The 16,394-nt window shown below is 40.7% G+C and overlaps 1 protein-coding gene across 2 annotated transcripts in view; it reads left to right on the top strand.

Moving 5' to 3' along the window:
* chrm2a (cholinergic receptor, muscarinic 2a) overlaps positions 1 to 16,394 on the top strand; it is a 62,985-nt gene that overhangs the window by 23,957 nt on the left and 22,634 nt on the right. The gene's annotated exons all lie outside the window — the stretch shown is intronic.

Raw genomic sequence — 16,394 nt, 5'->3', positions numbered from 1 at the left:
TTATGTCCCCCGAATTCAAATATTTTCTGTTACACATTGATTATACCCTTGCTTTTTTTTTTTTTTTAACAAAATCGCCTGCTCCCGGTCAGTGCTGGTGATTGTCCTATGAAATGTACATACTGTACATGCAAATTACTTTTTGTGTTGCATACTGTACCTGTAGCCTAGTCACTTCTCCAAGGCTGGCAGGATCATTAAGTATTCATCATCCATTTGAAATAATGTGCTTATTATGTATACAAGCAATTTTCCAAATGAATGATATTGTCTACCTGTGATTTTGTGCACTGAAGTCCAAAGATGGGTGGAATTTTTGGACCATTATGACAGCATGAGTATGTGACATTTTCTAACTTGTCAATGGACAAAAGCTTGTCCTACATGAATAGAAACAAATGAGCTCAGTAATGACGTGTAAATCCTCACACGCACTGCGTATTGTGCTACGCTCACACTGGGATATACGCGTGTAGCAGTTAGCATCAGGGGACTTTAGAGCACACGATGGACTGAATTGCAGAAGGAATATTCAAACTGTCAGGTAAGTAGTCATTCATGGTGACATGAGATGTTTTAGATGCAGCATTTACCTGTTATTTGAACTTTATAGTATTCCAATTACAGTGTGAATCATGCCTCACTTTTTTATTTATATCATTCAGTTTCATTTAAAAGACCTCCAGTCACAACTTTGGTCTTTATTTTAAACTACATTAATCATATTTTTATACAAGGATCAAATATATTATCTACTCTACAGTCGTCCTGTGAACTATAGTGTTTATGTCTTTCTATTTATTACTTTGGTTTTACTGCCCACTATGTTATTCTTCTGGTTCTATTGTCAGAGTCTCATCAGCTTCATTTCCAAGAGCAGGCAGCTGCTTGAAACAAAGCTGTGAATAACTCATTCGCTACCTGCTCAGCACCAATGGCAGAAAGATGAAGTTAACTGGTGAACAGAGTTGAACATTTAGCAGTTGAAGAGCCAGATTTTTCCTTCAGGAGATCAAAACAGAAACAGGACCTCGAGTGAGTGTTGCTCAATGTCTGCTAGGTGTGGACATAGGTAACCGTGTGCTTTGCTGTTATAACCTTGTAAATGTAAAGAGATGATAAATAAAGGTAGTGTCTCAAACATTCCCCTATCAGATCCAGTGTCAGACAATTAGAACATCATGTATAGCAACGTGCAAGCACTTGATATCAACAACCTCACTTTTCACTTTGATAATGTTAGCACACACTCCTAAACTACATGGTATCTGCAAGCGCACACACGCGCGCACACACACACACACACACACACACACCGACACACGCCCGCACACACACACACACCACTGTCAGAGGCTGTTCCACCAGCAACACTACCAACTCCTCTCCATCTTATCGATGCTGTCCAGAACCATATTTAAAATGAAGATGCAGCTCTTTGAACCAAGACTGTGTGCAGATGTGTGTGTGCATTCGTCTGGCTGGCTCCATATCAGTTTCTCTCACTTGCCTGAGACTGTATGTCTGGTTGTGTATGTGTTCAAGTGTATAAGTGACTGCTATCCAACTGTCTACTTTTTTTTGTGAGTGTGTGTTGGTTTGCACAGCACCCCCAAAAGGACTGTGAGGTCAGTTCTGTGTCAATCCAGCCAAACCCCTGGCACAGATTAACAGGAGAGGGCAGCACCAGCCTCTAAGGGCACGAATTGTAGGAGTAATCGCAACAATTAGGAAACCCGACCACCCGGCCCTACACTCACCCTGGCTGGCTCAAGATAAGAGCGCACACATGCTCAGACAGGCAGGCACATACGGGGGTGTGCTCACCACATACCCACTCATAACATGGTAGCTACAGTATGCAACGCTGTGCCAAACATCATCTGGTAGCTGCAACAGGGGGCTGCCTGTGCTGCGAGAAGTGTCAAATATGCATGAGGGAATTGAGGTCTGTGTCATAATCCTTAATGCAATCATTTCCAGGGCCAAGCACTTAGATGCACACATCAAAACTCTCTCTCTGAGCTAAATGAATGTTTTTTTTAGGCAGACTAATTTACAGGTACATTGGCCAGAGGCTTGCTCTCGTGGATTAGAGCAGTCTGGAAACTGATGGCAGGCCATACATGAAAATTGTCCAGTGTTTAATGGGGCTGTGGGGATAAAGCTGCTGGAAAAGCTCTGTTTAAAGATAAAATCCTTTTTTATTTTACTAATTGTATTGTAGCACTAACTGAGCAGTGATAACCTGAGTTTAAATGGGGTTTTAATTTTTTGATGATCAGGCCATGAGATTTAATGATAGAAATGCACATTCAATCCTGCAAACATGTTGCTGCTTTCAGAGAAATGTTACTTTCTTTAGACTTGAAGCATTTAACATGAATGTACACTGTTCCTGCATGTGTGTTGTCATCTTCAGTGTACTGTACAGCACTCAACAACACTATTTTACAAGTCTGTAAATTCTAGTTTATTTCCTAAGAAGTCTCCCAGAAAGAGCCTTATAATTTAGCACAAATCTTAGGTAAAAATACAGAGTGAGCTGTTGGTACACTTCTAAATGCTAAGCACACACTTGAGGCTTTTATTCAGCAGACAAGGTGAACTATACACGCCAAGTGTCGAGCATAAATGAAAAACATTTCAAATAATAAATAAAAGGCTCATTTTAATTGATCTATTTCTTTCATGATAATTGATCTGGTAGTCAATAATGAACAACACAAGTCAATGAACTAACAAAAAAAGTCTTAGAACTTTGCCTTTTTGTCTGTAATTAGTACCAAACTACTTGGTTCTTTACAGGGAACCTTCAAGAAATTATTTGGAAATAGTGGACCTGTAAAAATAAAGTGTTACCAAGAATGATTGTAGTTTTTTTTTTTTTTTTTGCCTCTGCACATTTTTAGCCTGCAGTGGGATATTGATTGAAATGTTCAACTTAGTGACAGGGGGTGGGGGGTTGGTATTCAGAAGTGTTTGGTTGGTGGGGAAGCGGTATTGATTTGGCTTAAAATGACAAAATTGATGAGGCCCCATTGCCACCAGCAGATAAAATGCATGCCAGAGGAGCATGACTGATTGATTTCTGATCATGAACAGCTTGAGACCTATGAATCAGTCGGTCAAGCTTTGCTGCTTGAAAATATGTAAACTATTTTTCATAATGCAGTGATAATGGATGGACTGGCAGCATATTTGATTTAAGAGAACAAGTAAATACTGTGGTAATCAATAGGCATCATGCACATTCTGACAAGTTAAAAAGTCCTCACAGCTCTGGTAATCATAAACTCGCATGCAAAGCACATAGTATATTTGTGAAGTAGCACACGCTGCTAATTCGGGCATCTACTGAATGGGATTTGGTTGTGCATAATTCATTGGAAAGGCTCTCCCTCTCTTACAATCATTCATCAGGTAAAATTGCTTTCTTCTAACATTAGCTGTCAACAAGGTAACAAATGTAGCCATGCAGAGCGACAAATTACAGGATAATGCCCCGAGGTCAGAGAAGCGTGACCTAATTCAGCTCGTCTAGTTGAAGGGAGCAAGTGAAACGCTCTTCATGCTAGATAATGCGTCACCAGGGATGACTCATCTTCAATTGAGGTGGTTGTCAGGTACCCCATAATTCTTTGATCTCTTTTTTAATCATTGTAACCACGTTTTTCATTTATGTGAAGACTTATAATCTTGGCTGCAATATTCTTATTAAAAAAAAAAAAAAACATGAACAGGGAAGCTATGGTTCAAAGCCATGCTGTGTGATTGAAGATGTTTGCATCACCCTTGTTCTTGGTGAGCTCTATGACCCACTGCTCAAAAACAACTCTCACCAGAAGTGGAAGGCTATTTCGAACCCCACATTTGCTCTGATTGATACTGTGTAAATCCATCACTACGACCATCCAGGAAACTGTACAAGTGTTTCCAGGGGTCTTATCAAGATATGGGTGCACTTACAGACTGAGGGAGAGTGAGAATGAGGAGGAAAATTAAGGAGAGACAAGGAGAGATTGAGGAAAGACCTGCATGGCTCAAGATGATATTTTCAAATAAATAAATAAATGGGGAGAAATGGTTGAGCAAAGCATAGTGCATTTGAGGAAAGAGGAAAATAAGTAAACAGTAACTGAAGGGAGAGGGAACATTCTTGACATGCTTAAGTGTTCTAGCTTGCTTCCATCCCAGTGTTCCCCTTCCTCTGTGTCACTTGCCGGTTCCATGTGCTGCGTAGCCAATTACCCATGAAAATAAGAGAGGGAGATCCAGTTGCAAGTGATTAACGCACACTAAACAAGTACCTACTAGATTCTGAAGCAAACTTGCAGAGGCAGATGGAATAAAATGTTTAGTATATGGTTACAGAATGCTTTAAAATGGTTTATTATTTGTATTTATTAGAGCATTTAATCAAAACACCACATTTTGCCTGCATCTAAATTGCCTTAAATGAGAGAAACACACTGGGGAAGTAGTTTATTCCCTTTCTTTCCCCAGCATACAGTGGGTGTCATAACAGGAGGCTTTGCACTAACAGCTTGGCATATCATTATGCACATGGTTTGAGAAGCTTAACTGAATTGTGAGGCCTAGATTGGCCACGTTCTACACAAGGAAGGTCTCAAAGGGCAAGACTGGAGATGAGGGAGTGGAGTGGGATTGGATGCTGCAGCAGAGGAGAAACTTTGTTTCCGATGTAGACTGAATTACTGAAAGGAGATCTGTGCACTATAAGGCCTATTTTGTTAATTACAGTCATTGCAAATATAATGCAGGTTCCTATAAAATTTGGTTTGCAGTTTGTTTAGTTGAAAAAAGTGAAGTGACAAAAGTGTTTTATCTCCTTTGCAGCTTATGTCCAAACCTGAGAGGCATGTTCCTACTTGATAAGTTAGATGTGACAGCAGACACTGATCAGCCTTGGGTAGTTTAGTGTGTATGTGGATAAATAATGCAATGAGGTGCAAATGTATTCTAAGAGCAGTTTTGTTCTGTTTAAAATCAAATCTTTGTACATTCTATTGTCAACTACATTGCCTAATCAAAACACAGGGGGAAACGGGAAATTTATGTGCATATATACATCTTTAATATGAGCATACATTTTTCTGACATGGCAATACTTTATCAAAAAAAAAAATTCAGTGATTCAAATGAGCAGGTTTTCCAGCCAAGAGGGACTAGCTATGTTCAGTTTAACACAAGTAGGGTCTTGGTCGTGCCTGTTTGGTGTGTAACCACCGGACATAAAGAACATGTGACCCCCGCGTGGAAAATTTCCTTCTCGGTTTTAATCAGGTTGTAAATGGCAACATATGGACCATTCCCTTTTGCTGTGTGAAGCGTATGCTCAGTGTTTGCTATTTGCTTTGGTAGACAAAGGACTGCTGTTCATCTTTTGTCATGTATTGACTCATTGGTCGATTAGAGAATGTGAATGACTCCAAAGCAGGGCCAAGAATAGCTTCCTGAAATGTCCCACTTCCTGACTTCCAGTCCTAACAGAAAGCAAGTGATATGTGTCCGGGTGACCATGAATTATGGTCACATATCCTTCACATCAGGGCTATTGCTTAATCAAAGCTTTGATAATAACAAGCTAAAATAAACAGTAATTACTAGAATCAGGTCACTGGTTACAATTCTGACTTAACTATGGGAATTTCTAAATGAGGGAACATATCAAAATATCTGTGAGAGCAACATTTGACCTCATGGCTTTCAATAAAACCCATTTATCTTGTTGTATTTACATGAAGCTTTCAACTGCACACATAAGTGACTGTGACAAGGGCCAAACTGTGATGGCTGATGACTGGTCAGAGCATCTCCCCTGACAGCAGGTCTTGTTGGGTGTTCCTGGTCTGCAGTGGTTAGTATCAATTAACAGTGGTCGAAGGAAGGACAAACAGTGAACCAGTGACAGTGTCACAGGCTCTCTGACTATGAGGTTGATCTACTGTATATTAAGCTTTAAAATTTCATTCATCCTTTTGAAATGATTTCATTTTGTTTGTACATCTGTTAAAATTTTCAAAAATGAGAAATACTGTATATTAGTCTATGAAGAGAAACATTCAGTGGCTAGAATGATGATATCACACCTAGATCAGGGAGGCAGTTGAATTTGTCTAAAAAAAAAAAAAATAAAAAAAAATCTCTAACTTCTCATGACCAGTTTTCAGTCCTTTTACACAGGTTTTTTTTCCACTGAATGACACATTTGTGTTCTGACAGAACGATGAAAGCAAACAGATTCACAGAAGACACAATGAGCTGCAGAGTGACAAGTGCCAACCAACGTCTGCACCGACTCCTGTGTACACAGAATTAGACAGACCTAATGTTATGGCTGATGGAAAAGTCAATGTACAGTATTAACTGTAGAGTGCTTGGCTTTAGCTATTTAACATATACTGACCATGAACATACAGTACATGGAGTGTACCTATACGTATGCTTGCGCGAAATGTCCATCTACAATTCATATAGTTGTTCATACCTATACGTATGCTTGCGCGAAATGTCCAACTACAATTCATATAGTTCTTCATAGTCATTTCCTATCAGACCCTTGTGTTCTATGTTCACAATGTTGACTCATACAGCCCAAAAACATTTTGGAAAACCCTGGTTTATTTTCAGCACTGATATTTAGTTGCATCCCAAGCTTTTAAAGTCCTTGCATTCTACACAGCACATGGCATATATGGTTACAATTAAGGTTATGGAAAAACTGTGGTTATAACAGAAAAACTCTGTTTCTGAACCCTGATCATACCTAAACAGGTGCAGATGAGGTTGAGGAAAGGTCATAGTTCATAAAAGGCAAATATTAATTTATGCCTCAGAGCAGGATTACATGAGCTTCGGACCTGAATCACCAATATAAAAAGTATTGATTGTATCCACAGAGAGTCTTGCCAACACTTGACAGAGCAATGTGAAGCTTCCTGTGTAAATAGTTAACATACCCTTTGCCGGAGCATAAATAATTAAAATGCACAAGGGCGTCCAAATCTCTGTGTTGTCTGCAGGGGTTATTGGTATGTTAAGGCAACCAGGGAAGGGCATTAGCCGTGTGTCAGTTCTCTTGTTGTACTGTATTTACAAGAGTTATTGAGTTATGTGTTTGGTTGCAAGAGGCTTAAGGGCCATTGTAAACTGTGGCTAGTCATGCGACTTCAATAAGGCTGCTCTCAGATCATTACTATTCATTGCGCCTATTATGATTAGAATACCGTCATAAAAGCCACACATTACCGCTCCTCTGCACAGTATTACATACTGATATTACGTACTGCACATAATCTTCCATTATAAGCCACTTTGCATTCGCACCAACTCATTAATGGAAGGATTCTTACAGTAGGAGCCAGAATTTGTATACACGTTACAGCTAGTCAGTGTGTAGGTAACATGATGAATGCAGTTTTCTGCATGACTCTCCACTTATCAAGGTGGCAGCTGTGAGAGCATGTACTATGTGTCACTTGTGCTGGCAATGCTGCTGACACTTCTCATGATGTTGACTACAGCTGCTAAAGGTTTAAAGTTTGCTATAGAAAAGGCTCTCCCCTCAATAAAAGAAATACCATAAACTTTTAGAACTCGGTCTCCTCTCATAGCCCGGAGTGTGGGACAATAAAGTGTTCATATCAACCATGAAAAAAATATGGCGTCTAAAAGTGGCAGCCTCAGAGAAAATAACTGAGACCTTAGCAAAGTGCTGTCAGAATGTTCATAAAAAAAAGTCATAATCTCAGCCGTCTGCCAGGGGCCAGTGGATGCTCACACAGTGACACAGCCCTGTATCTTTGGAAGTTTTATTTTGGACAAATCCACGCCTTGCAGTTTTTGTTCAAAGCAAACTTAGCAAGGTGTCTTATACTGTATATACCAAGCTTGGAGCATTGGAGTTGTGGTGGCTAATGGCTCTGTAGGATATTAAATTTTCATGCAGCAGAACCACAATCTTTCCTTCCAAAAGTCATAAAAGCAATTGAGTGAGAAGGGACTGTGTGGATCTGGATTGTGGTGCATGATTTAAGCACATTTTGGTGTTGCATTTCTTATAGGGAGCCTGTGATTTATAAATGTGCACTAAAGACAAATGGCATGGCTCTTTAGCTGTGCAGTATGGCTATAGGGCGTGACACACCAACACAATGGGTGGCCGTCCTCCTAGTGTGTCCCACACATTTGGCACTAGCCAGACCTTGTCGAGGGCTTTTCGGCCAATTCAGCATGTTGAACCGAGGTCAGGTCTCATCAGCAAGAGAGACCAAGAGCAGAGAATGGCAGTATCATGGGGGGGAAGGGGGGGGGGGCACACTGATTGGCAGCAGCTGTTGTGAACAAGAACTGATTTGTTTACAACTTTTTCATTTATGCATAGCGAATAGAGATAACACTTCGTGGTGGGAGGAGGAAATATTTATCACACAGGCAACAGAACATGTACTAGTTGGCTGTAGTTTATGTTGTATGTTCGGTTGCCACTTTTTCAGTTCCACTGGCCCAGACAAAAGCGATGCAAGAGTCTGCCTTGATCACTGCTAGTTCCTTCACACACACACACACGTAGAGACCGTCAGGCCAGGTTTGGGAGCTCCTGGCTGTGGAAAATAAGATTTGTCACCTTGAATTTTATATCTAGGAAACTTTATATTACAAAGTTTCACATACAGTATTTCAGAGGCTGTGCCAGTTTAAACGTACTCATTGTCCACAAAATAAAAGTGGGAGGAACTGAGTCATAGCATCCTTTTGTCTGACAGAGGGGGATTGATGGGATCCAGGGCCACATCTGGCTCCCCACTATTATGTAGCTGCTGTAGATAATGACCCATCTGAACAATTCAGGTCTTCCAAAGAGTTTCATGATCAACCAGAGGGGCTGAAGTACTCTCCAAGGTTAAATCAATCACCAGCAGACATTCCTCCGTGTTTTGCTCCACACAGACAAACCTGGCACTACTCATGTTAAATCAATGTTTTGACATAAATGTTGCCCCATGGAGAGTTCCACCCAGTCACATAATGTCTAAGATGTTTGGTTTATGACAGCCCTCGCTCCTGTGAGTGTTTAATTCAGCACATCAATAGCATTCAGTAATTTCTAAACAGAATAAATGACTGGGCCATGGGGAGTCTAGAAGAAAAGACAATGAACTCTGCCTCAAGAAGCTCCTTCTTGTTCTGCTGCAATTTCTGTGACAGTAAATGTAGCAGTCCCTCCGTCTTTGCTCTAAGTGCACTTCTGCACCACATTCCTAAGAATACATCTGTAATGAAGTGGCTGAGACAAGTTTTAAAAATGATACCACACTGTACAATATCTGCTTTTTCCACATGTTGTTCTCCAACACAATCATCCAGTTGTCTGATACAAGCATGCAACACCAAAAAGGGCTGAAATCTGCAGCCAGAGCATCTTAGCAGGACAATGATTTGAGCAGGAAGAAAAGGGTACATGTCTCAGTCCTGAATGTGAAGTGCCAGTATTTGATTAATGCCTGACATCACTGGCGTCAGGACTTGGGCAGGCTGATAAACTGGGAGAATTTGCTGATGGATGGTCACCTTCCTCTGAGATAAGGCTCATTTCTCTCCTTGGGATATAGGCAATACAGAAACTAGAGATTTTCGTTTTGACATTAAAGCCCTTGTGTGTCTCACACTGGGGATCTTATTACCCCGTTAGGCCACTCCAATAAGATGGACAACTTTGTGCAGCCTTTCATGAAAAGGCTTGGATACTAGCTGAGGTACAGATGTGCAAGTTTTGAGAAGGACTGAATTTCTTGCAAATGAGCCAAATGATAATATGCTAGATACCAACACACGAGATGGCCCATCTAAATGGTAACCTAGTGTGCAGTGAGGCCTGAAATGTGCCACATGGCCACATCAATTACCAAGCAGTTTTTTTTTGGTTTGTTTTTTATGAGAAAAGGTTCCTTTAATTAATTCTCCTTCAGAGTGAACTATGGCATCTTTACAAATATAAGCAGGGACAAAAACAAATGCATATTAACAAAGAGCACGTAGAAAATGCATTATCTATACAGATTAGTTACATGTGCACAGTTAAAGCAAAAACAAATGCACTTGTTTTGCAATCACAGCAAGTGAAATTTTCATATTTCAATAAAAGAATCATGTTTCTACCATCACAATAAAAGTATGGGTAACACTTTGAGTTTCGGGCTTTTTACTTTAGTCATCACTCACATTAGTTTCACCTGCTTCGTATTGTTTGCACCTGTTTTCACCCCTATTTAGGCAGTGTCCTCCCATCAGGTTGCTGCAAGATTATTCTAGACTTCAGCTCTGACTTTCCAGCATTATTTCTTACCTGATGTTTTAGTATGTGACCCTGGATTTCTGTTTTTGGACCACCGTATTTTGCCTGCCCCTTCTACTCGAACTGCTTCTATGTGTATCAGCTTAATGGACTTCCCTTTGGACCACGAATTTTGGATTTCTTTGATGTATGTATTTGCTGGCTCTGATCCCAGACTGTATGAACCAACCTGTAAGTGTTTTTCTCATCATTAAGTACTTATTCATCATTAACTAAGGATGAATAAGGTGTAGTTATTATAAAGTGTTACCAAATATTGTAATAATGCTCTAAACAATTATCAAAGTAGTTGATAATTTACAATAGGGGTGTGACAGCGCAGCCAGACTGATCTTGTGTCAACTTATGAGCCAGAACATTTGTGTTTGTCTACGAGTTCAGATGAGATCAGTGTGTGTCTGTTTGTTTCTGCCTTAACAGTGCTCATATGCATAAACAAACTCTCTTGAGGGACATTTCAAGCGCTCTTGGGGGCCCCCTGGTGGCCACAGTGGCCCTCAGCAGACACCTAGTTTGCTTGTACCTCTGGCCGGCTGTGGTTACACTAAAGGACCCAATCAGAGGACGTTTAGACTGTCTCGAGTTGAACACACGGGTTTTTAGACTGTCTCGAGTTGAACACACGTGTACACACACACACAAGCAGCATGTATCACTTTGGTCTTTGTCAGTGTCCTGTGTCCATTGTTTTGTCTTTCCTGTCCTCCTAATGTCTTGTCTGTTTTTATACGTACATTTAACCTAAAGGAATCATCCCCATTAAAGCCACCCAGGGGAACCTCTATCCCAGGAAAGTGTCCTTACTATCCACTTGTAGGAAAAGGCACAGACATTTTGATACAAAATATTGTCTTGACAGGGTATATCGCAATGTATTTCACAGTAATGCATAACAAAAGTGAAAGTTTTGTTTTTTTACAGAAATGACACACAGTAATGTAGGGCCAAAACCAGGAATAGCAGGGAGTCATGCAAACACAAAGAAATAAAATACATAACAAATTGAAACCCAGAACTGCTAAAATGTTACAAACCCCAGCATAAGCCCACACAAGTCCCTGTGTGAGTACACAACAAAATTTTAAAAAATCAAAACCTATGGCATGCGCACATATAGTCACTGGTCAACTACGGCTCAGAAACCAAACCAAAAGATTAATGATACAGCCAGAGCAGTCGCCTTCCCGGGGAAAGAACTGACATGAGAAGGATGGCCCCTGTATTACACAAACTATGAAATGCTGGAAGGTAAAAAACACAGCTCAAAACACAAAGGAAGGGGATTTCAGACAATACCACACAACTTGATCACTCAGGAGAGACGACGCTCAACAGCGGGTCCAGTGTAATGATTTCCCATTAAAGCGGCTACCCCATCATGCTTATGATTACCAAATATTATTCCGACATTGGCTCGCAGCAAGTCAGCACACGGGTCCACTAACTGATCCAGCCCAAGGAGAGTAGGCAGAGAAGGAAAAAACCCACTCTGCCACACCATGTTCTGAAAATGACTAGTGACCCACATGGAAGAAGAGACAGTAAGGGGGTAAAAATACTTCATGTAGCATCTCAGATTTTCCAGATATGTAAATAGGCAACTGTTTGCTAATAGGTGGCCAAAATATTGTGATTAATCAGGTTAGTTAAAATAAAAACTGGGTGATCTCCTCTTTCATGATAGAACATGTATGAAGTTTTTCAACTTTCTGAAAAACAGTTTAAACTGTGAGGCATCACCTCTCAAGACACTTGAACTGGAAACCCACCAAGTGGGTTTAGAGCTGGGCAGGGACATATTGTGCAAGGCTCATTGGAGCTCACCTTTTCTAATCTCTGCCATACACCTTCCTCATCTTCTCACTGTAATTATGGGGTACATTCACCGTGGTTGGTTTTACGGCACTGTTAATAACATTAAGTAATCCCACTACTGAATGGAGGCAAAAATCATTGTTCAAGGACTACTTCTAAGATGCTTAGGCTGGCATTCTGCCAGACATGAAGCCACGCCACTGTTCTCATTTTCCTTCTACCCAATGTTCACCTTGATCTGGTCAGAGTGTTGCCAGCTCCAGTCACAATTTGTAGCCATTTTGAGCAGAGAACAGGGGAATTAGGGGGGAAAAAAGGACAAATCCACAGTATACTATGGACATTTTCTCTTTAAAACAAATACCATTTCAGGGCCGGGTCTTCTCTTTTATTCATACTGTTCATTGCCAAATGTCATCTATACCATGGCCAGTTATTTCCTAAGGAGCTGCAACAGTTACAGTAAAAAGGCAGCAATGGCTTGTACAGTATTTTAATATTGAGATAATCTCAGACAGATCAAACCTTACATTAACAGGCAACATTTGTTGAGTATATGCAGGCCCATGAAGATAGGTGGTGGAACAGGATACCTCAGGACTCTGCCTGGGGTTAGCCAAGGATAGAGCCAGACTAGTCATTTTCCCCAGTAGGGGATATGACAACTGACACCATTCAGAAATGATTTTCTAATTCCGTTGTTGGCAATTAAGAAAATAGTTTTCCAAAAAAGCCAAACACTTCCTTTAAAAGTCATTTCTTTCTATTGCTCTTGATCTGCACACACTGAATGCAATTTTTCAGAATATTTCTAGGTGTCTGAGTCATTGTGGGAATTGCAGAAAATGACTAGTAATTTAGAGATGAGCAAACGAGAGGTTAATTTGACCCTGGCCATTTTACTATAACTCCTGAACATGACATGAAAATAAAATGATGCACTTTGAGAGCAATGTCCTTGAGTGGGTGGTTGTGTTGCTGAGGAAGGCTTTCTGGGTTTCTGTTGTAGATAGGGCTGAAGGAGCAAAGCACACTGAACTAAATGTGATCATTTCTCAGATGCCTTTCTCTTTGATTCTTGCATAAGGGCGGGGTGATCGCAGTTTCACTCGCCATTAACCCCCAGTCCCATTTATCTCAGCTAACAAAGGGAAAGCTACAACTCTTTTTAGTTACAACTAAAAAGAAGTCGGATGCTGCATGAAGTAAAACCAGAATTAACATTGGTTTTGCTTTTGAACAACAGCAAGGACTGAGAACAAACAGGGCTGAAAAGTGACACCATGGTGGACAGGTAATTATCATTTTGGGCAATTTTCCTGAAATCTGTAAATAGTAGTCAGGCAGTGTGTGTTGTTTTGGAGGAGTGACTTTGGAGAGAAGTCAGAATGAAAGGGTGGGATTTCTTCAGTTGTCTACTTTCAAAATCAAGCTTCCTCATCCTTGTTTTTTTCTGATCACCAACCTTGCCTTTAAGGCAACACACACCGAGGGTAGTGCAAGATGACCAAAATGGGGAAGACTTTCATAACATCATAGGTAATATTGTCAACAATAAAATATTTTTAATCTCATTTTAATGGCTGGCCTGTGGGTCACAGTATTTTTCCAAACTTAATGGGTTTTTCTTCATCTATTCTAATTAGTTACAAAAAGTTCTAATCTGGAAAGCAAATGTTGTTTACAAAGACAGATGCAGGGAGAATAGAACAATAGCGCATCAGACCCATCAGTTTGCTGCCAGAGTGCGGCCTCGTCTAGAAAATGATGGGTGCGGGTGTTTGGCCGCACGTCACACGCCAACAATGTGTGCTACCATTTTGATGTCTTGCCTGCTCATTTATCCTAAATCTTTCACCTCAGCCAAGTTCACCCACTATAAATACAGGATAATAGATTGCTTGTACGGTTGTCAACAGGCCAGGAGTATCTCACATTTTTCATCTATACGTCACCAGCAATTCAGACACTATATTTCACTGTAAACCAGATGGGATGTTTGAATCTGGAGATAAAACTTAAGTCTATTGTTCTTTGTGGATGTACTGTAGCTGTCCAGCTAGTGATTGATTCCAGTGACAGGCTGATGAGTGGCTTTAATTATTCTTCGGCTGCCTCATGAGCATCAGAGAACAGACAGAACCACAACTACCTTATAATTACAAATTATGTGACTGCTAAATTGCTGCTCCTGTCTGTGACAAAATGCTGCCAAAGGGAGTAAATTATTATTAGAAGTAATATATTTAAAATGTTCTATATATTGTGGATGATTTGAGATCGATGGGCAAAACTGGCAATTGTAACCTATAAAAATGATCTGCAACAGTGTGCAAAAAGTGGAGGAGCCTGCATGCAATACCTTATCTCTGTAAATAAAATCGAAGAAAAATCTCCCTTCGAGCCATTTAAAACTTCCCAAAGTGTTATTTCAAACCATCAGCAGGATGATCAAATACCATGCTGAAATAACAGTTTGCCTCAAGTCTCGGCAATTTACAAAATATGCACTGCTGACCTTTAGGCAATTACATCAGTGGAATCTGTAGTAAGAAAAAACATCCTGCGATGATGGAAGCTGGCAGAGGAAAAGGTTGAGAAGCTCTCTGCTAAGAGTGTGCAGTGACCCACTACTGAAGTCTGGCCTCTCTGGCTGTTCACCACAGCCTTCCCAGTCACTCACACACAAAGCCACTGCTTTTATTGCTGCAGGGGTCACTGATAATGGTCCTTTCATGGCTGTTTCTGAGAGGACAGTGCCCACGCACCATGTGGTTGTTCATTTCCATACAACATTGGCACACAGAGGAGAAAGTGTATAATGGAGCTTCTACATAAACACTAGGTCTTAGTTGAAATTTAACAAGTGCAACAAGTTTGTTCAAGACCTCACTCATTCCCTAAGAGTATCTCTCCATATGCACAAAAGGATGACAACCTTCAGCCTCTGATGCAGCTGCTAATCTGGGGCTATAAATCAAACTGGCAAAGCCAATTGCTCAGTCTCAGCCACATAAAGGCAGTGTAGTTGAGTGTAGCATACTGATGCCAGCCGCTGGAGTCTAGCTGTGACTGTCCAGCTGGACTGACGCCTGACAGTGCTTCTGCTCACTTCCTGCCGTTGCAGGCACAGCGCTTAGGAGTGGTTTATCAATCAATGCCATGAAAGCATGAAGCCTGCAGATTAAATTCACTTTATCACTGGAAGAAGAAATGAGTCCCTATAACAATACATTTGATCAAAGTCAGCCAGATGGAATTATTTCCATTGCATTTGCCTTTATTGGGGTTTCAGAGGCAAAACCCAATATTTGCTCCTCCAACACTAAAGGCTCATCCAAAATTTTTGGGTTTGATCCCAACTATTGGATCTTGTAGTCTGAGATTTCAACAATGGCGCCCATTAAAGCAGTGCAGTATGCACTCATTCAAGTTCCTAACCCAGAAAGAAGCTGCACAAATGAAGAACAGAACAGCAGTCCATAAGGAGTACACAACCCTTTTAGCTCCTGTGTGACAGATAACTCCTACAAGTCCTGCTGCTTTATATGCGAGTAAACAGATCAATAGGCTCACCTGAGGGATGAGGCTCACCTCCCCCTGGAGCATTGGTGATCAAGCTGATTCTAAAGCCCTCCTTTCAGCTGCAGCCTAATGACACTAATGGGCAGCAATGCTCTCAGAGACCCTTCATTACACTGATTAGGCCAACAACCGCAAATATAAAGTCCTAATCTGATAAAGATGGACACAGCTGAGAAGGAGAGGGACAGAAGACGGTGAGAGGGAGCGGATCGAGTCAAGGTTTTTTGATGTTAATGAATTTAAAAAGGCTGCATTGGAGACAACTGGCAGTCCTTTCATACTGATGTATGGCAAAACGTAACCTGTATGAGGTTTACGGTCTTATAAAGTGTTCTTGAAAATTAAATCACTTCCAAGTGCACTACTCTGTTAAGTGCATGGTAAATGGGGCAAAAGCCACCAGCAGAGCTCCAATGCTACAATTACAAAAGCCTTTTCTTCTACTTCACATTTGCATATTTTAAAGCATGCATCAGTTACTGTACATTCATAGGTAAATCCTAATTCCCTTAACTGCACTCACATTTCCCTTACTTGCATCTCTTCTTTGCCTCTTAGTCCCTTCCACATAAGATACAAAGAGAGAAGAGCCTAGGAAATATTCCTCTGAGCCGTC

This window comes from Monopterus albus, unplaced genomic scaffold (assembly GCF_001952655.1).
Source record: "Monopterus albus unplaced genomic scaffold, M_albus_1.0 scaffold178.1, whole genome shotgun sequence".
NCBI lineage: Eukaryota > Metazoa > Chordata > Actinopteri > Synbranchiformes > Synbranchidae > Monopterus > Monopterus albus.
The sequence above is the reverse complement of the archived record's forward strand: the minus strand, read 5'-3'. Positions and strand labels throughout refer to the sequence as shown.